Source organism: Tinamus guttatus, unplaced genomic scaffold, assembly GCF_059628265.1.
Source record: "Tinamus guttatus ecotype Peru unplaced genomic scaffold, ASM5962826v1 Tinamus_guttatus_pri_ptg000653l, whole genome shotgun sequence".
Classification (NCBI taxonomy): domain Eukaryota; kingdom Metazoa; phylum Chordata; class Aves; order Tinamiformes; family Tinamidae; genus Tinamus; species Tinamus guttatus.
The window spans coordinates 1,347,218-1,363,958 of NW_028289187.1; positions in this window are offsets into that span (position 1 = coordinate 1,347,218).

Here is a 16,741-nt window from a genome sequence, read left to right on the forward strand (position 1 = left end):
TCTGCAACCAATTAATAACTTTCATGGGTGATGGGGTATTTTTCCTCAGGAGGAAATGAAAAGACATCTCAGCACATTCTCTTTTAATCTCCTCCAGATGTGGAATAGGTTAGAGATTTCTGATTATTGTTCTACTCACAGCTACCTTTCATTTGTGTAATAATATAGAATATTTCCACTCCTGATGGGCTACTCAAGTGTATCGGGGAGGTCTCTCAAGGGGTCTGTGAGCAGACAAAAGAATAGTTTGAAGTACACCACACTACATGCCTATGCCCTTCTGCCCCCAGGGCTACCTTAAGGTCAGCCTGGGAGGCTGGGAAATGTTGGCAGTGTAGGATAGCCAGGAACGGAATGGATGCCCAACACTTCTTCAGTTATGTGAGTAGGAACCAACCTGTCTTCATCACTGAAGTATCTAGCTCCTTATTAAGCAATGTGGTGAATGTCTGTCAGATAGACTTAATTTTCTCTCAGTGTGATTTGTTTTGCACTCATCCACGTTCTAACTTTACTAATTAAACAGCCACAGAAGACTTTTTAATCTACTTTTTTTTTTTTCTTCAAAGAGCTAGTGATGTGCCAGATACTGTGTGCTAGACACCTTGGAAACTTCTTGTAATAAAAGGGGCGATAGCTGTGGGAATAGAAAGAATTCCCATGGAGACACTGGGAAGGAGGCTGTAAATAATCTGTCCTTCAAAGACTGGATCTGCAGGAGAGTTTGTGGTGGAAATGCATAGTGTTTTCAGGTTTATTTGCTAGACAGTTGTTTCTTGGAGTGGAATTTGTAACTGTGGATTAGGAAGTATTAGGGAGAGATTTGGGCCTCAGAAAGGGGTTTCCCAACTGCCAGACTTTTAAGGATGTGGGGAGAGCAGAAAAGATGGAAAAGAAGTGTGGGCAGGATTTTCTATAGACATCTGTATCTTAACTGATGGAGAGAAACTGGCCCTTCAACTTGCTATATAGAAGATTTATAAAATAGGTCAGAACAGTCATGTCTTAGAAATGCTTGTTACTCATTATAAAAGGAGCCTAGCTATTTGATACCCACCTACCTTGGAGACATGTAAGGATGGACAAAGTGAATTTTACTTTGTCTGAATCCATGCTTACCTGACACATGCATCAACTTGGAAACAACAGCCTAAAATCATGTTATTTTCACAGTATCCCTCTAGATACAGTCAATCACCATACTTTTCACTTAAAATGGTAGAGAGTAGATGTAAGCTACTTTTTAAATATTATGGGCCAGAAGTTAAAGCCCACAAAGCATGCAGCTTTATTTGAGTTGTTGCAGTCTTACGGATTTTAAACCCTTATGTCCTATAGCGCTGTAAACATCTTATCTCAAAAGTCAGGTGGAGGAGGCAGCGCTCTTCACAGGTGATGCTTAAGTTCAAACTCAATGAAGAATATAGCTAGAGCCATAGAATCATAGAGATAGCAAGTGAGAGAAGAAGTCACGGAAGTGTTATTATATGACAAGCACAGGATGTCCACTTGGATACGGGAGCAACTTCTTAGGCCAAGGTTTTTGCAGCTCTGAGTAGCTTGGGAAAGTTATTGGCAAAAGATGAGCTGGCTGATCTCTCAGCAACTAGACAGGGCTGGGCATTACCCTGCATTATCCAAATCCTACCTGTAAGTGTTTGAGTTAGGCCTTTGTTTCAGGTTTTCAGGTGCTGGAGGACTTTGGAATCTCTCCTTTCATCTGTTTGGTTATTTATATAGTTATATATAACAGGAGTTGTAGTGAGTCACTTCCAGCACCTGTTAGGAGGAGCCCTTCTTTCCTAGGGAAAGAATTCCATGCACATTTGATCTGCCTGAATGAATCATTGGAGTTCTGTTTGAAATGGTCTACAGGAATGCTGGAGATAAAACTGGAAAATTACTAGACCCAAAATTCAAGGAATGAGAATAAGCAACACTTTGTAGAAGAATTGCTTTATTTTATCTTGATTATCAAAAATACTCAATAAGATCCATCTAATCTTTTCCTACCCCTACTACTGGCTATGATCTTCTTTCCTTTGTTCTCATACCCAGTTCTGCATTGCTGCCTCTCACTGCCTCCCTAGAACCCCAAGGTGCAGGTGTGAGGGAGATGGGTAGGGATGCCATGGTGATTGTCCCTTCATGCTCCCTGATCCCTACGGGACTCAGTCTGCCAAAACTGCTGCTGCCACGTCTTTGAACATTTGCTGTCTTCCCGCGGGACCAGAAGCACTGCTTTCAGGGCTTATGGGTGGGACAAAACCATGAAGCATAAACTAGCTAACAGAGATCTTCAACTCTCTTCCACAATTTCTATCCCTGCCTTTTGCCAAAGGACAAGTGTCAGTGGCTGTTTTGAACATGACAGGGACTGTTTTCAGTTCTCTATGCCTTCTGTGTAGTGCAGAACCTCTGAATGATTCCTGTGGCTGAACTGAGGCACATCAAGAACTGGATCATAGAAGGACTCTGTGGAAATATTTTGCTGCAAGGTTGGAAATAGCTCAGTTACTGCCTTCCAAATGTGGATTAGTGATATTCCTTTTTAATGAAAATCTGTCTGAATGGTAAAATGGACACTCTGAACAAGGTTATCTGGATATTTTCTTTTGGGGTGCTCATATTTCACAGACGTTGGGTTGCATATGGAAAGCAGCACTTCCTATTCTATTGGTCTAAGAGGATTGTTGCTGCTAAGAGAGGTGTCCTAAGCCAGATGATTTCGGTTGTTTCTGCTAATAAATGGGGGTTGTAAACCTGTCAAAAGTGCTGCTCATGGCTATAAGTGGAATTAAAGTTGAAACAAGCTTTGAAATGTGTTTGGTGTGGAGAGATGTTCATGGTGGGTGGTAGAACATACAGATGATTTTAAAAAAAGAATTGCTGCATGCATTTCTGCCTCTTATATTAAATCCAGAAATTCTTCATCTTGTGAGAATCTTTTGAAAAGTCAAGAGTAGAGCAAAGAATATGTTTGAAGCGAGTTTGACTCTGAAGGTTTAAGCAATGATAGTCTCATGGCTCCATAAATGTAAGCAGTGCTGTTTCCCTCTGCCTTTGAATTTCTTACTCAATTAAAATGTTAGTCTGCATGGAACGGTTTGTTCAAGTCATTTGTTTCAAGTTAAGAAAATCTTCAGCTTTATCATAATAATGAATTCAAAGAAAAGATGTTGTGTTGAATATGTTCTATGCTGGGAATGCTTAATAAGCCATTAATTAATGCCACTGCCATTAAGACATTGATGTTATCAGGTAGCTGTAAATCAGCTTCTTCTGGAAGTTTTCTATGCTAGTAGAAATTTGTAGGGAATTATAGACTCTGTGGTTCGCTGGAGGGAACACAAACCTCTGCCTAAGTTCAGCTACTAAAGACAAGACCCACATTGGGCAAAGCCAGGGCCCACTCTCTTGCTCTGAGGCCATGTGGCACGGACTCAAAATGCATCTCACCTCCCTGAAGTCAATAAGTACTAGCTTGTAAGTCACAGTGTATTTAGTTTGCCTGTTTTGGCTCCCAGAAGGAGAACTATGGTCGTTCTGTGTCGTCTTCAGTGGTTGCACACATTGCAGCTGCATTGGTAGCTGAGTGCAATAACCCAAAGGAAGTGATAGTTTTAAGATGTTACTGCTTCTACAGGGCAGGAAGAGCACAGTACCGCCCTTTCGTTAGCTCTCTCTTTCTCTCTCAAATGACTCTGGGACTTATCATAACTGCCTCCTATGTTATAACTTATAATGCATTTTGGAGCCTCAGTCCTTCTTATCTCACCTGCCTCATTTTTTCTTCCAGCTGCCCTTCTAATACAGACCCCAAAAGGCTTTTCAAAAAAGGAAAAAAAAATATAGCTTATTTATGACCATTCTTTCTCTGTGCTGGTTCATTGCCATTCTCTGCTGAGTTGTGCGTGAATTAAACTGTACACTCTTCAAGACCAGACAGCTACTCACCCTGTGCAGAACTTGCAGCTGCAATTTTAGAGTCTGGGTTGAAGCCACACACAGAATTTGGCCCTTAACACTGTTTTAGAGTGAAAGACGATGTTTGGAGAGCAACTCCGAGACATTAGACCGCCTCCTATGTATCCAAAACGCAGTTTTACAAACTACAGAAACTTTTATTATTTGAAATTACTCCAGCCAAGAGCTACATTATTGATGACATAACTTCAGCACAGACAGTGGCTTGAACATTCCCAGCTGGAACTCCTACTCCCAACAGTCAGACGTGAGGCTTATGTAAAGATGATAATCACCTCCTGCCTGCCTACTTTCCCTGTCCATTTAGCAAAGTATGTCCCAACAGGGCCTGATCTAAAGCCCATGTGAAGTTTATGGTACACTTTGCACTGATGGCTGTGAGCATTGCATCAGATCAAACCTTTTTTTTTTTTTTATCTCAGGAGTTCTTCAAGCACATTTTATATGCTAATCATCAAATGCTTTTACCTACAGCTACAGCTTGAACGAGAGACGTAGCCAAATAACCACAATGACACGCTTTGTACCACTGACTACAAGTACTGTTTTGGCCTTAGGTCATGACTCATTTGAGTCATGTGAAACCTGCCACAGTGTGTAAAGCTTACCACAAGTAAAAGGACCTCAGGTTTTTAACTTTTTTGGCTAGCAGGTTGTGGCCGCTCCCACAGCAAGTTCCACCGTGTCCAGTGGAACCTTGGAAATCTCAGTCTCCAAGTCAGCTCTTCCAGGAATCAGACAAATTGTTCCAGGGAGCCTAAGTATTCAGCCATGAAACAAGTCCCACTCTCCACTTAGCTGAGGCTAGACACTTGGAATGTTTGTACCTTTTGACTATGTTCCACATAATAGGCTGTAAGAAGCAGCCAACTTACTGCTTTGAAAGTTTTCCTTCTGAAGTCAGACTGTGTTCTGAGCTGCTCTTTATGCAGTCCCTTTATGGTGAAGCAGTAACATAGGAGAATAGAGCTCTGCAAAATATAAGTCAAATGAATTGCATCCAGATTGCCTAATGCCTTTGAGAAGTCACCTTGGAGGAAATAATATACTTATGGCTTGTATGAGAGACTGTAAAGGAAAAAAACATTGCTCATGTTGATCTTTATATGCCATCTATCATATTGCAGTACATGTAATATAAGAATACACATGAAAATCTAATTTTGATCACAATAGCCTTATTCAGCCTCACTAACTCTCAGCACCCAAGTGAAGAGAAGTACCTGCCAAAAGTATCTTCAACACGGCAGGTCTCCCTACTGATCATGGTAAATCTGGTATGCATAGGGCAGTTTTAGGGTGAAATTGTGTATCATCAGACCTGGTTTACTGCTCCAACGAATAATTAAAAAGCAAACATTTCATAAGGTACACCAACTGAAATGAGTATGCTGCTTTTATTTTAACTGTTGTGTATCACTGTGTATTGTATCACTCTATAGCTCATCATTCGCATTACCTTTTTATACCGTTGATTTAGTTCAGTGTATTTATTTGAGATGTTTTCAAACAGTCCATGTTTGTATACCAGTTGTTAGTGCAACGAGGCCAGTTCTAACTAAGACCAGGAAGTGCTATCATCACCATTGTTTTACGGTAAGGCAGCATTTTCAAACAGAAACTCTTCATCTCACCTAAGCTTTGGTCCTCAGTAGAACACTGACCAGTTACAAACATTTCAGCCATATCCTCCCACAGCCGCATCTGCCAGCCAAGCAGCATCTCCACTGGCCCTAGCTATGTTCAGCAGCATCTCCACTGGTTTATGTTTGGACAGTGACTAGTGCAAACACCAAGTTCTGCATGAGAATAACTCTATTCTTTGTGTTTATTTAAAATTAAAAAACATGCTGACATTTTAATAGAAACATTCCACTCACTGCTGCCATATAAGCTTTTAAAAGTGTAAAATTTTACATCATAGAAATGTGCTTGAGTTGAGTCGTACTCTTGCAATTTGTAAGACAACCAAGCCTTTTATATGTGGGTAGTTAAGAGGTATATAGTTGTAGAGATCGAACATTGTCACTGTTAACAATATAAAATGCTCTAAACCAAATCTTAATTTTTATTCTATTCATTTTAAATCTTGTAATGCTGGTCTGTTTGACTTCAGAGAGAACAGCAATCTGTGCACTTGTACAGCAAACATATAGACTACAGAAAGAGAGAGAGTAGAGGGGAGGAAGGGCTACCAAGAAAACAATAGGCATAAGTCAGATTCAAGCTTTCCGTGTGATATTATAATTCACTAATTGGAAATTTTCAAATATCATGTGAAATCATAGAGGCTAGGGTTGCATGATTGCATAAAGGTGGGTATGTATGCAAAAGCCTGTCTTAAAGTAAAGATATTTTATTTCTTTTTTGGTGAATTGCATGTGGATATTTGCATTGTATAATTTACTCATGTGTTTTGCATTCCTTTGCGATATCAAGTAAATTCTTTGGTCAACTCCTATAAACAGTGCTTAAATCATAAATGAATCAGACATCTCAGATGGCCATTAAGTTTGTGCCTGTGGAAATATGAAGGTTTTTATATTTGCTGGCATGTGGAAAAGGTCATTATTTATTCTTCCTAGCCAGCTAGATGTATGAAATTTTACTTGCTGGAATGATTTCTTGGCATTTCCTAACATCATGGAACATGCTAAATATTTCTCTTTTTTGGAAAAAAAAAAAGACAGACAAAAAAGGAATATGACTGTGTTGCAAATGTTAGTTGGAAACAATTTGAAATAGAGAACTAAACGTCCGTGTTCATCCAGGAAAGGTAGATGGAAACTTGGAACCATAAAAGTATTTTCAACTGAGGAGGTCTGCATGAGCCATTAAGCATTATTTTCTCAAAAGTTTGAGGCCTCTTCCTCTGGAAATTAATGGCAAAACCCTCATTAACTTCAGTGGGAATACAGTCAGGTCATAAGTGCAAAACTCTTCTCCTCCCCAGGTATCTAAAAAGAACTAGATGATTAAAGATCTGCCCCTGATCCCTCTGAAACTGATTTTAATGAAAGTAGGAGGATAAAGACAAAGAACGCTGTTTTCTGTGAGGTTGACTTTAGTGGGCAGATCTGTTGATACACTTTTTAAAACTGAAATGCGTTTTGGCCTTGGTTATCTAGGAAGTAAAGGTTTTCTTGAGAATTATATTTTAAATGAAAACTTTTGGAATCTGGTGAGTTCTACTTGTGAGTGGGTGAACATAATGGTAAAGAGCCAGGAAAACAACGGGAGCCTTGACAGCCACAACATCTGTTACTGAATCCTGGTCCTCACTGGGTATTGTCAGGAGAGGTCCTGTTGAAGTATCTGGGTCTATTCCAGACAAAGGTGCTCATTGATAGTAGGTTTTAACATAATGTCAGGATCCTGGGAATTGATTCCAATTTTAGCTGTTTTAGTTGCTCTCTGGAGAACTTTCAATTGACTAGGAGGGGATCCTGGAAGGACTGTAGACTTAATTTAGCTGCTTGTTAAGAGCGGTAAGATAAATGATTGTATTGGCATCACTTGAGAAGTGAAGAATTAGCATTTATTGAAGTAACTATGGCATGTTTGTTCACTGACCTCATGTGCAGGCCTTCAGACTCCTCTGTTTCTGGCCCTCCTGCCACTTGTTGAAAACCTTGTATCTGGTGCGATGAATTCCCTGCGAGGGTAGAGCCCACGGCCCAGGATGACTCCTGGATTCTCCTCAAAGAGTTTGTTCCTTTGTGCTTGTGGAGCTATACAGGTATGAGCATGAAGGCCTGTTTGGTGGCATATGAGCTATCTCAGTCCAAGTGCACCCCTGGTGCTGGAGACATCGCCATGCTGAGCTGCAGCTGAGGCATATAAAAGCTCTTGCAGCTCCTATTAAGAGGAGATCTTGCATGTTTCCCTGACCAGCTGTGTCTGGACACTGCCTGAGCTATTCTGGGGGGAAGAGGCCACAGTGTTGCTCTGCTGCCTGGCAGGAGATGATTTATATATATCATGGCTGAAAAAGAAAAGTTTTCAAATTTTATACTATAGAGGAGTATGGAGGATGTCAGCTTGGGATTTATAGAGTCTAAGGCCAGAAGGAATGACTAGAAACTTCTTACTTGGCTGTGTGAATAACACAGCCTGAAGGACCACACAGGAATTTCTTCATCCATCCCATACATTTAAAAAGAGATATCCATTCTTGATTACATGCATAACCTCTGAATTATTTTGACAAGGCAACTGAAATTCTCTATCAGGCACATATATTGTAATTTGATCTAAGAGGTAAAATCAAAGGAAAAGAAATATATTTATTGACTTTCTTTTTTTGTGTGTGTTGGCATAACTTTTGCTTTTCTAGTTAGAAACCTGATGGTGCACTTCCTTAGATTATTTCTATGACAAAATTTTGGTGGTGTAACACTTTTTTCCAGCCAAGCTATTAGCAGGCCAGGTAAATAGTAATTCTGATGTCATTGTAATGAGGACAGTAAAAATTAATTACCTTGTTCATAAACTCAATTTAAACTTGCAAAGATTTGAGAGTATTATTGGAGTACTTATGACAATGCTATTATAAAAGTTAAATAGTGGAAAAATATGCATTTCATTTTGAAATGGTGAAAGAATTAATCATATGTGAAAATACATTGTTCTGTGTGTGTGTTTAGTCAAAGGATAACCATAAGTACTCCTCTGAGACATTTTTGTTATGTTCCTGTGTCTGATTTACCTATTATTTTTCAACATCTGATATGAACATTAAGTTATATAACTTTTACATGCTTTTACTGTATAAAACCCAAGTTACATAAATTCCAGGCCTTCTGACTGTTTGCAATCTTTAAAATGTAATGAGCTGAAAGATTAGCTTTGAGCCCTGGGGCTGGATTGATGTTTTGCTTAACCATTCAGCTGAGAACAGCTTTTAGTGGGATAACTTGTGCTGCATCACATCAATAATAAAACTAAAGACCTAGATCCAAGCAGCTATGAATGGGAATTAAGTCTCTCAGAATGTTATAAACTTAAATGAAACAAGTCTTAAACAGAAGGCAGCTGCAGGCACTGGATCTAAACTGCATTAAGATGACATAATATTCTTTTGGAAACAATAAGGCTTCCATTGACGTGTTCTATAAGACAATCCCTCAATGGAAATGAATAACTAAATTAACATACGGTGATGAAATATGACTCATACTGAAATATAAGTCTCAGTGGGGTTTCAGCATCTGAGAAACATATTTACAAATAAGACTGTCAAACTGAACGCTCAGTTTCAGGGATATTCTCTGATTAGCTACCATTCAGAGAAATACAGAGCAAAGAGTTAGATTTTCCACTGATCATGGTGGAAGTAAGACAGAGGGCACAGGAGAGGGCTGACACTGCTATTATTGAAGATATTTCTGTTGTATTCACATTCGCATGTCCAGAGCTGATAATACGGGTAATTTGTACTACCAGGACAGACTTTCTGAAGACCTCTGATGTGGTAATTCCTTTCAGTACTGCAGTAAGGGGTGTCACGGACATGTCAACTACTGCTCCTTCTTCCTCATAATTTTGTTCTGAACATACAATGCTTTATTTCAGTGTAGTACTAATGTTGCAGACTGCAGGAGGAGTTGCTGTGAGAAACCCAAGTGGAGACCTTGAAGACACAGATCTATTTTGTATGGGACCAATTCTTGCTGGTTGGTTTCAGAACATGCTTGATAAATACTAAGCGTGATAGAGGAAAGACTTTAGTTTATCGAATCTGTATGGGCTTAGGAGTACATTACAATAGAGGCACTGTGATGCAAAAAATTGTCAAGTCAAAGACATTTCTATGCATCTGCTGAAGTTTTCTTCCCCAGATGCCTGGAACGCTGCAGTGTGGAAAACCATGATGAATCACACTGAAACCTTCCGAGTAAAGCTGATCCAAGCTGATTTTTTTTTAAGGGAATAGTGAGAACAGACCACAAGATATCCCATTCTATGTCATGCCCACCTCGGAGTGTTTACAAAGATTGTATTAAGAAAGGTTATTAATTCCTATTCTGCCAGGAGCTTGGTGATCACAGGGTAAAAGTTATGGACATACACAGTGATGGAGCTCACTGGCTGAATATGAAAAAAATGATGTTTTCTGGAATGTACCATATTCTGTTACAAGGAGGTTGGTATTCCTGTTTACAAAATACTGCTTTAGTTAGGGTGACTTTCTGTCCTTTGCTCTGCCCTTTGTTGAGCCTTCTGCAACTTGTAGAGACTCAGTAAACATTTTCTATCACAAACTGAGCAGGATAGGCGAGCCTTTCCAAAGCACTTCAGCGCAGTCAGCTCTGCTGCACAGAGCAGGCCTCATTCCCAGGGTGAATAATCAGTACAAGGAAACATTCAGGTTTTATAAATGGTTCAGATCAGAGAGATTGCACCTATGAGCTGGGATGACCTGATGCTGCCTGCACCCTGTGTATTCTGCATGTTCAGGACTCAGTATCTCCCCTGCATACAGGCCTGTCTTGGCATATAGCTATAACCTGACTCTGGAGACAGAGTGGAGATCACAAAACATCAACTCTACCAATGTGTGTACACTTACTTATCAAAAATAAAGAGCTGGTTGGGGATATGAAGGTCAAGGATGTTCTTGAATATGGTGACCATGAGATTGTGGAGTTTAAAATATAAAGGACAATCCCCTTTGATCTCAGGAAGGGTCGGTTGTGATGCACGGGAAGCCCAGCAGGTGTGGTGGGAGGTTGGAGTGGTTGAAGAAGGAACTCCTGACTGAGCACAAATGCAAAAAGGAAGCAAGTGCACAGAAGGTAGAAGCAGGAAGAGTTACGCAGGAGGAATTTGCAGACATTGTCCGATCATTGCAACTAGGGAGTTAGAAAAGACAAAACTCAGCTGGAGTTAAAACTAACAAGGGACGTGAAGCGCAAGAAGAAGGACTTTCTGTAAATACACTGGCAGCAGAAGGAAGTCTGTGGAGTAAGTGAGCACACTATTGAAAGGGACAAAAGATCAGGGAAAGACAGAGGTATTTGATACTTATTTTCTCATGCCTTCAGGCCCACCTTGTTCCTGAGCCTAGTGGGAGAGTCAAGGGGAGTGAAGGCCTGCATATAGTAGAGGAAAACTGAATAGGGGCATATTGTTCTTCTCCTATCTGGTTTGTTAGAGCAAGTGAAATTACTAATGTTAAAATGTAGAGGAGACAGCAGTAGGGTTTTGTTTTGTATTCACAGAATGCACTGCTGCAGGTGGCTTAAACTTGGTTTCTGCCCTTTTTTTTTTTTTTAATTCTTTACTGGAAATAGTGTGAAAACTGCAGCTGGCATAAAAGTCTCTTGAACAAACAGCATGAGAATATTTTCAGTAGGAGAACAATGAGGTGTCAAGTACAGCCGTGCTTTATATTAAGGTCTGCGTAAACCAGATTTACTTTCCCTCAATATCCCTGGAAGTGAATATAGGGAAAATTCATATTCTCTCCTGAATCCATATTCCATCATTGTATCCTGAATGCAAATAAGATTTGAAAAAATACATATTATATATCTTATATATATATATATAAGGGCAGAAAATTAGTTCTTTCTTTTCAGATCTATTGACCCTTGGCCTGGACAATATCATATGTGAGACCCAGGAATTTTCCTTTTGAACTACAAAAAGTAGTTTAATGATTCCCTGAGAAGTTTCTTAATGCAATCACATCACCTTCCACTTCAATTTATAACAGATTCCACATAGAAAATCACTTTTAAAAATAATTGCAGATCATTTGATTAATAGCATTTGCTGCCATTAATCAAATAGTTCAGTCTCTGAAAGAATCAGCCAAAGAAAAACAAAAAATCATAAAATCCTGATTTGGGAATACTTCAAAACTCACAAAGCAGACTTGATTATACCAAGAACTCTGCAACTGCATTTCTTCTTCTTTTTTTTTCCTTCCATCTCTGGATCTTAACATCAACAAACTTTTCGAAGCTGAAGCATTTGGTATGCTGACTGAACTCTGCAGCTGCCGAAAAAAGAAAACCAAAATCACTGTTGATCTTTGCATGCAAATGCCTGCTTTCCCAGTTGCTCATAACTATATTTTGTTGGTTAGTGTTTTGTAAGTAGCGAGTTGTCAAAGGTTTTACTTTGACTGGAATTAGGGCTGCAACATATAACTGTTTGTTATAAGACTGAAGTATACTAAATTGCATCTTTCGACTACATTTTGGCATATTGCTGTTTGCTGTATGGTAAAAAGCAATTTTAAGCTGTCATTACTTTTCAGCTTTAGGTCACTGGCTCAAATATGACCTAATCAGTAAAGACTTCAAGTCATTTCCATCTGATTGATGCTTAGTAGCCTGTGTAAAATAAACTGGTAGTCACAGTGAAGTTTATTGGGAAAAGGTGCCCACATCACAAAATCCAATCGCACAAGTCAGCAGGTTTGCTTCTACTCTCAGAAAGCAGAAAGAACGGAATGAAGCTAGAGGCAAGTGTGTGTTTACCAGATAAAGGCTCCGCAGATAAACACTACTTCTTCTTGCGACTAGGTGATTGATTTGGATTTATATCCAAATTTTACTTATTTCTGTCACTGATGAAGTATGAGTTATTTCAAGATTATTTTCTAACTTACTGTATACATTTGATCTAGAGAACAAGTTTGTCAAGACATTTTGATTCCTACACATTGTTAGGATTAGATATTGCCTAAGATTTAAATGTAAAACATCTCTGTAACACCAAAAATTAGGGATAAAATAATATTGACATTTTACTTCCCACAGGAAAGTACCTGCTCACTCTGCTACTTCTCATGATTCTCTCTCTATCCCTATCCCACCTGCAAGATATTCCACCAAAACTCCTCAACAATTCTCGCTAATCAACCTAAGCTTTTAAAATACACAGATGGGTTGAGGTGCAGGTAGGCTGAGCAAAGCTAAGCAGTGGTGCTCAGGCCTTCTCTTGCCTTTGACTTTCAAAAGAGACAACCAGTGCCTAGAGCCAGTTCAGTACTATATATTTGAGTCCAAACAATTTTGGAATTTAGTTTATGATATTTAAATAATTCCTTGATATTAAGTTAAATAGAAACCTATCTGTGTCATATTGCTTATCTTTTTTCTCTCCAGACAGATTCTAGGAAGCAATCAGTATAAGGCATAGCACTATCCTTGCTCTGGGCAAAAGATAAATATTTCAGAAATAAATTGCTATTCATCCTACAGGGTTTTTGCTATAGTCTTGTTATAGTCCAATAAACCACTGGTCTCTGTTATGGCTTATATTCCATCTTCCATCTGTCTTTTTAAGAAATCTGTCAAAGCTGTCACCAGATTCATTTATTTGTGATGGAACTTTTCCTCTGTTTTATTCCTCTTTTCTTTCCATTCAAGACATTTTACTCTTCATGACCATTCAGTTTTTGTTTTTCTGTTTCATTTTCTGGGGCTTTCAGTTTGGACCCCCTAAAATTAGTAGGAAAGTTCTGCCCCACCGACTTCAGTAGGGCCGAGTGTTTCTTGTTAATCTCATTCTACTTCCTTCAAGGAAAGAGAGAGATTTCTCTTGTTCGTAGTTCCAGTGATTCATTGTAAAATTGGCTGGGAGATTTCCCTGTCAATAGGACCTGCTGAACAGTACCCTAGAGCCTTGATTCAGCATAGCAATAGAGCCCATGCTGAACTCACCTTGCTGTATTATCTTTTTTTTTGAAATGGGAGATCTTTCTCTGTGACTCACTAAAACTGTCTATTCTGTACCATCTCTATTCAGCAACCCTGCAGGATCTGGCTGCATTTTAAGAAAATTCGTTATGTCTGCAGGAGGTATGGGTGTAAGCGCTTTACTGAAATGAGAGCAATGTAAAGCTGGTGTGCATATTATGGAAAAAAAATGCAACCTATTTTCATAGGTTCTTCATTCAAAACTTGCCTAGTAAAAAGATGTATCCCAGGTGTAATCATTCGTTCTTGTACCAGGTAAACTAATAAAAATTCCTGTGGCCTGTGAGGATTAAAAAAAAAAAAAAAGAGGGCAATTAGAATAATCAGGAAAGTTGGGCTTTGAGGGAAATGTGGCAGAAAACTTGAAAGAGTGAAAAGAAAATGTTCTTCTATCTGCAAGCAGAATGGATGCCACTGGGAGAATGGCTGTAGGCAGTGTTATTCTCCCTGTGACAGTCACGTTACTATGACACATTGAAACAAAAGGAAATCATCTGTCAAAATACTTTTAATAACAAATTATGTTTTTTTGCAAACTGGATTTCTTCATGGGATAGCATTAGTTTTAGTAATTAAAAGAATGCATGGCAGCAATTAATGAACTCACTTTTAGCCACGAGGTATATTTCAGGTACCTCGAGCACCTTTGCGCCTCTAGGCATTGCACTTGTCATGTTGGCTGGGACTTCCCATGGGGTCTCACAGCCTCCCCCATCCCAGCATCACCGTAGGATGAGGCGGGGGACCAAGTCCATCTGGAAAATCTGACTTAGAGAGCAGAATGATGCAGATGCCCTTGTGTAATGGCCACTCAAGTTAAAACTGTCTTAGTATATTTAAGTAGTGCCTGGATCCTAGCACAAATATTCAAATTTAATCATCTCTACTATGACTTTGTTAGCACAGTCATCTCTACTTTAAGTTATTAGTGTAACATTTACTTTGCTTTCAGCAGTGACCGGCTCATAATTTTCCAAACAATTCCCAGTCAGGATCTGAGGGTTAACATAGACCAAGCCCTATTCCTAGCAGGCAGTTTGGATATGACACCTTATATTGAAATTTAAGAATACAAGGTCAGATTGTGCTGGTTATCCTCAGGCCAGAGAATGAACCCTAAAACTGTTTGCTTTGCTGCTGTAGATGTAGCCTTAGTCTGTCATGCCTCAGCCTTGACAATCCAACAATATGCCTTTTCGTAGTAATCTGTCCTGTGTTCATATCCTTATGCAAAGGAGAGAGGAAGGAATGGCTGAGGGAGATTGTGGGGGATTTACTTCTTTTAATAACAGCTCTGGGCCCTTGCATGTCTGCAGTGTGTGCTTTCTTCTTGCTATCTACATCATAACAGAATGCCTTTCAGGGATGGTACAGAAGCTCAGATAGGCTAAAAATATGCTCCTGAAGTGTTTCTGGGACATAAAAACTGATGATGTCTGTACTCCAGGGGCTGGCTAAAAACCTTCTCTTACTAGCATTTGGGCCGTAACTAAATGCTGAATAGAAGTGTCCTCAAATCATCTGGGATATTTTGAAGTTACTGCACATTGAATCCCTGCAGATCTGGGGCTGAAGAGAGGAAGCTTCAAGCAAACCTAGCTGCCAGTAGAGCACCAAACTCGACAAGCTGTCCCACACAGACAGATATAGGCCCTGACCTCATTAAAATTCTCATCTGATCTTGTCCAGTTTTACAGTGAGAAAAAAATGGCAGTGGTGAGGAAGCCAGGAAAGGAAGCATGACTCCTCTGAGCAAAGGTTTGGGAAGTAATTCAAAGCCCCTGCAGTTTCCCTCAAAGCTTGTTAACCTAAAATACAGACATCTAAGAAGTATTGTCAAAATATATGGAGCCCTGGAGTAGGGCTTATCTGGGAGCTGGATTTGCCTGAGAACCAAGGAGCTGGTTGGGTGTCTGTAATGTGTGTGGGCAGGGTGGGCAGTTGTCCAGCTTCCAAGATAGGGAAAAAAAAAAAAAAAAAAACCTCTGGTGTGGGTGTGCTGAAAAAATCCTATTGGTTGAGCCTTAGCAACACACCCTGAATCTGGGAAGAGCTGGTGTTTTTCTACTGTGGTCATCCTAATTGGGCATTGTAGATTGAGCAAGAGGCCCATTCAGTGGCCTTTCTTAAATCACACTGTTATTCCCCATCCTTAACATATATCAGTTCTCATCCTAAAAAAAAAAACAAACAAAGAAAAAAACAACCACAAAACAAAAGAAAACAAAACAATAGCTTACAATACAGATGTGGAATCTGTGTTTAATCCGTTTGCTTATGGAGAGGCCATCTCAGTCAAAAAGTGAAATGCAGAATGAAGGAAACGCCAGTCCCAAAGTGGGAGGAACAGGGGTTAATGCTGCCTTTCAGGATCGAAGATGCAGATACATGTCAGACAAAAGCTCATGTATTGAAACTACATTTTCTAAGTTTGTTCTGCACTTTATATTTTATTGGCACAATGACCTTGGTTAGGAGCATGGTTTTTTATTTAAATAGGTATACTGGTAAAGTTAGCAGATGGATTTTCAAGGTAATTTACATTGGCATAATTAATCCCCTTCCTATACAGGAATAACAATGTAAGTGGCACAGCTGGCATGAACACATCCACACATTTGAGGGGGAAGGAGCCAAGCTGCTTTACCTACAGCAGTATCATTAAAATGATACACCTTCTCTGCATAGAGAGGCCCTTTAATTAGATTGTGCTGTGTTTAATCTCTGATTTTCAGCCTGGCCTTCCTTTCTAAGGCAATTTTAATTGCACTTGCTTTCTTTTCCCACTCTGTGAGCAGAAAAAAAAAAAGATGTACAGGTTCCACATCTGAAAAAGAGACTCTTTGATTCCTCTGTGCCACAGAGCAGGGCAAACAAAGGAGACCTGCAAGGATTCCTGCCTCAGTGTGGAGTATAATGCCTAAGAAGAAAGAATGATATAAGAAAGACAGTATTTTTAGGGGAAAGAAAAGCGAGAGGGCAAAGCCATCCATCCGTATGTGACTGATTTAAAACTGACTTCCAATTCATATGAATTT